The sequence below is a fragment of the Octodon degus genome, unplaced genomic scaffold (genome assembly GCF_000260255.1).
Source record: "Octodon degus isolate 3935 unplaced genomic scaffold, OctDeg1.0 scaffold00020, whole genome shotgun sequence".
NCBI lineage: Eukaryota > Metazoa > Chordata > Mammalia > Rodentia > Octodontidae > Octodon > Octodon degus.
Genome location: NW_004524596.1, coordinates 17252844 through 17257643, shown reverse-complemented (window position 1 = coordinate 17257643; position 4800 = coordinate 17252844). Strand labels below are relative to the sequence as shown.

Here is a 4800-nt window from a genome sequence, read left to right as displayed (position 1 = left end):
CGTCGCACTTTCCGCCGGCCTGGGCGAGCGAGGACGCCGGGCGGCTCGGCCGCTTCCCCGAGCGCCCGGGCACGCGGCCGACACCTCCGGGCGGAGCTCGGAACTCGCCCTCGACGCCCCCGGCCCAGCCTCGCGCCGGGTTCCCCCGCGCCCTTCCTCACAGGGAAACATGTCGGCGCGTGTCACGGGACAGCCACGCGCCCGCCCGGACTCACCGTGAGCGCGGCCGCCGGGAGCACCAAGGGCGAAGGTCAGCAGGGCACACAATGAGGCAGAGACCGCCGCGACTCTCGCGGCCTCGGCAGCAGCCTCTGGGAGGACGCGGCCGCAAGCAGGCGGCAGAGCTCGGAGAGCCAGCGGCTGCAACTCACACCCCTCTCCCCCTCCTCCCCGGCCCACTACCATGGCAACGCGGCGCCAAGGAGATTGGCCCCACCCCCTTCCGGCCCCGCCTCTCCCACCTCCCACTGCAGGGACGCCGGACACCGCGCAGGCCGGGTGGGGGAGGTGGTGCCGGAAGGGCGGGGCGCGAGGGCGGGGCGGAGCATCAGCGACGGGCGGGGCGTGCGTCAGCGGGGGCGGGGCGCGGCGCGGGGGGCCGAGACTCGGTTTCGAGGAGGCGGGAAACTGGCCAGCAGGCCTCGCCGGTCCCTGGCTGCGGCGACAGCGGCGCTGCTCCTCCCGGAGTGCTCCCTCCTGCCAGGCTGGAAAGCGCTCCCCCAGCCCCTGCACCCGTCCTGACTCTTATTCTGGGTCTCGCTTCCCTGCTGCGTTGCCCACGCTGGGCCCCGGGCTGCCATCCACCTGCCTTAGCCTCCCAGAGGCTAACAGGCGTGCGCCCCACGCTAGACTCCTTCGCTGAAACTGGGTGGCAGCTAAGCTCAGTGGGGGGCGAGAGGAGAGAAAAACGGACTTCAGAGCCAAGACTTAGAAAGAACCGGGCCGCATCGTGCCGCCGGCCGGTAACCCATCACTAGAGACATGGGGGAGGCCGGCCGGGCTGCGCAGTTCAAGGCCCTCCAAGAGTGCATTGCGGACCCGTCTTTAAAAAGTGATCGAAAACCACAAGCAGGAACGCACGCGCTTTTCATCCCACAAATGAAAACCTTGCACTTCTATGACACGTCCAAGGGCCGCTATGGTTCCCTTCCTTATTCTTCCCCTGAGCGGAGGCCTCACAGCTGCGCCCCGCGTGAGAGGCCACGAGGCCGGCATGCTGGACAGGAGTTGCTGCAGACCCCCTCAGAGCGACCACTGTTGCCCCCTCCTGTGGACAGTGTCGGAGAGGAGAAGGAAGGAAGGAAGGTTGAAATAGCTCCCAAGAAGCCCTGGCCTCCTCGGGCCTCAGTCTCCCTTTCTCTGCTGGTCACGGCCATGGTGGCCACAAACATCTAGGTCTTCATCTCCTTACAGGTGTGATCTCAGACCTGATACACTGAACTTTACTAGCCCCTTCCCTCACTATTCCTTCTCCGCCTATTTTTAACTCAAAGGGCTAACCAGGCTTCAGTCTAGAAGAATCAGAAAAAAAATGCGGGTTTTATTGAGCAAAGCCATGAGGTGAGGAAGGTTCAAGGTGGACAAAACATTATTACAAGTTATTATTACTTAGGTAATACGGATCCAATGGGAAGTCACATGGTGGGTGTGAGGTGGGACAAAGGTATGGTGAATCAACAAGATTACAAGAAGTATGGGCACTCAGGAATATTGATTAAATGGGGATCAAATGGGGAGGAAGTCATGTAGCAAGTGCACACAGGAAGGACAAGGACTTTCCAGGACGGGGTGGGTTAAGGAGGTTTGGTCTCTATCCCAAGATGATGGGTGCCTGCCTAGAGAATATCAATTACTGCTGTTCCTCCCTAGGGGAAGTATATGAGTGAGTCCTTTTTCTTGAAGCCTGACCTTCAGTGAACGCCCCTCCAGCCACGGTTGTCTTAGGCCCTGACCTCTTGAGGGCCCAGCCCTGCCTGACTGCCCACAATATTTCTAAATAGCTTAGCTATCTATAATATTTTCCCCTCTGAAGAGTTACCCCTCACTGCAGTTAGAGGAGGATGGGTGCAGCTTTCATCTAGTTACTTCAAGCTAAGAAGAGTCGCTGTGGGGGTGATCAAGTCAGGGCCCTTCTCCAGAGGGCTAAGCTAATGGTCCACAGAGAGAGGGCATGTTGTGGTTTAGCAGTTATGGACTCTCCTTGCAAGGTTTATCCGGTGAGTCCCGGTAAAGGGTTTAGCACACTGGTCACCGGTTCCACCAGTATGATCACTTGGTGATCACCGAGATCAGTTATCTCGGTGGAAGGCCTCCACGGATACAGGGGAAAGAAACTCTCAACCGGCTAGATGTCCAAAACACCAGATTTGTGAAATTGAGAAACAAATTCTAGGAACCACAGGGGTTAAGAGTAGGAAAAACTTATTGAAAGGAAGAAAAGCTTCTAAGAGAGACAGAAGGAGGCCTAGAGAGTAGGTTGCCCCAATCACAGAAACTTGAGATACTGAAAGGTATTTTGCATGCATCACCCAGGAGCTCAATCTGTCATGGATGAGAAAATACATAGAAAAGGTGGTATTACTTATCCAAAGTTAAATAATGAATCTACTGCAGCCTCATGTGCTAAATTACCTCTGTGGGTCCTCCTTACTGGTGTATCCCACCTATACAAGATGGCTATATGAAATAATCTCAATAAGCCTCGCTTCTCTTGGCAAATCTGTTACACTTTTGTTCAGGGATACTTGTATACCCAGAGGCTATTTTATAGGACTTTGAACATCTACCGAGGAAACACTCTGATCAAAAATGATGATTCAGACGGAGTAGCTTTTCCTAGTTTAAAAAAGCAAAACAATAGAAAATCCAAACATTTCTTTAGGAAAAAGAGGATCCTGACATTCAAGATCTCTTGTGGAGCTTTATTCTTTCTCCAAAATATTTCAAAGGACCATATTCAATGTTAAACTAAACTGAAAGTCAAATCCACTAGACAAAAACAAGCCCTCGTAAGATGCCATTCTTTGGGCTGAAAAGTATAGGAATGCAAATATTGATGCTTATGTTTATGGAGTCAGAAAGCCCCGAATGGAGGCTGCTGAGTCTTTCAAGCAACAAGTCCCAGTAACTGATATTGTAAGCATGAATCCATCACCTTGGGGTGGAGAGCACAACCTCCTAACCCACTTCCAGCAGAATCCTTTCATTCCATGTGTACTTGCTACATGACTTGTTCCCCCCCATCTCCATTTAATCAACATCACCTAAATGACTAGGCTCATGCTCCTAGTTGGTACCATAGTTTTGCCCAATATCATGCCCTCCTTGTGATTTCCCATTGAGTCAGTATTGCCTAAGTGGTGCTGGTGAGATGGCTCAGTGGTCTAAAGCACCTACTTAGAACAAGCTTAGCAAAGCACAGGGACTGCGGTTCAATCCCCCAGCACCACATGCCAGCCAGCCCCGCCCCCTGGTGGGCTGAGTTGGCCACACACACACACACACACACACACACACAAATAAAATTTAAAAAAAAATATTGCCTGAGTGACTACGCTTATAACCTTACTAGTTAACTCTAAGTTTGTCCCACCTTACATCCATCTCACTAGTGGTTTTACTCTATCAAATTCCCTTGAGAAGCAGGTTCTCTGACCCTCTTCCATCTTACACTGAAGTTTTCTTTCTCTCAGTAAATATGTCCCATGTTTAATCTGCTATTCTTAGATTATATTCTTTTGGGGCTGGGGAGATGGCTCAGTAGAATAAGTGCTTCCCTGGCAAGCACAAGGGCCTGAGTTCAATCCCTGGTTCCGAAAAAAAAAAAAGATTATATTCTTTGATTTTTAGAGAACCCAAACTCAGCATGTCAGGCATCTAGCAGGCTTGCAGGAAGAGTTATTTCCCCGATATTATTTGGATATTTGGAAATCCTATGTCATTCCTATATCATACACTCTATCAATTGCATAATGCAACAAATAGTTAACAAAAGAGGGCTGGCCAAATAGCTCAGGGGATTAAAGTGTCTGCAAGCAGGCATAGGGACTGGGGGTTTGATCCCTGGGCCTGCCATGCCGGCCCCACCCGTGGGCACGCTGAGACCAAACTGAGACTGGGCATGGTGTCGAATGCCTGTAATCTTAGTACTTGGGAGGCTGTAAACAGGTGGATCACTATGAATCAGATCTAGTAGTAAGACCCTGAACACCCTGTAGACCTTTCCCTAAAAAATAAAAAATAAAAAAATAAAAAAGACATTTGTAACAAAAAATTTGTGAGTTGATGAGTTCATTAATAAAGAATCTAGACTTCAAGCCCTTTAAAGTCAGGACCGTGTCTTTTTTATCTTTATTGCCTTATTTTTTTCCTTGCCTCTTTCTCTTGTTCTGTTTCTTAATTTCTTTTTCATTCTTTTTTGCTCTTCCTTTCTCTTTTTTTTTTTAACTTTTGCTGTATTAGGGAAGAACCCAGAAACACTAAATCATGAAGCTTCATCACCATGATTTTTTTTAAAATTTTTTAAAAATTTATTTATTTTTGTGTGTGTATATGTGTGTGGCCAGCTCCGCCCACCAGGGGGCGGGGCTGGCTGGCATGTGGTGCTGGGGGATTGAACTGGGGTTCCTGTGCTTTGCTAAACTTGTTCTAAGTAGGTGCTTTAGACCACTGAGCCATCTCACCAGGCCTATTTTATTTTTTAGATATAGCCTTTCTATGTACTTCAGTCTGGCCTCAAACTCATAGCAATCCTCCTACTTCAGCCTCCAAAGTGCTGAGATTATAAGAATGCACCACTAC

At 50.1% G+C, this 4800-nt stretch overlaps 1 protein-coding gene across 5 annotated transcripts in view; it reads right to left on the bottom strand.

Annotated features, from left to right (window-relative positions):
• Foxn2 (forkhead box N2) overlaps positions 1–4800 on the bottom strand; it is a 79431-nt gene that overhangs the window by 67496 nt on the left and 7135 nt on the right. For 2 of the 5 annotated variants that reach the window (XM_023711262.1, XM_004627686.2), the window contains exon 1: positions 216–381. The exons of 2 other annotated variants lie outside the window; for them this stretch is intronic. The gene's annotated coding sequence lies outside the window, so the exon portion shown is untranslated. Of the gene's footprint in view, positions 1–215; positions 382–1080; positions 1234–4800 lie in introns of those variants that run through there. One more of the 5 variants, XM_023711264.1, reaches the window with a different exon arrangement.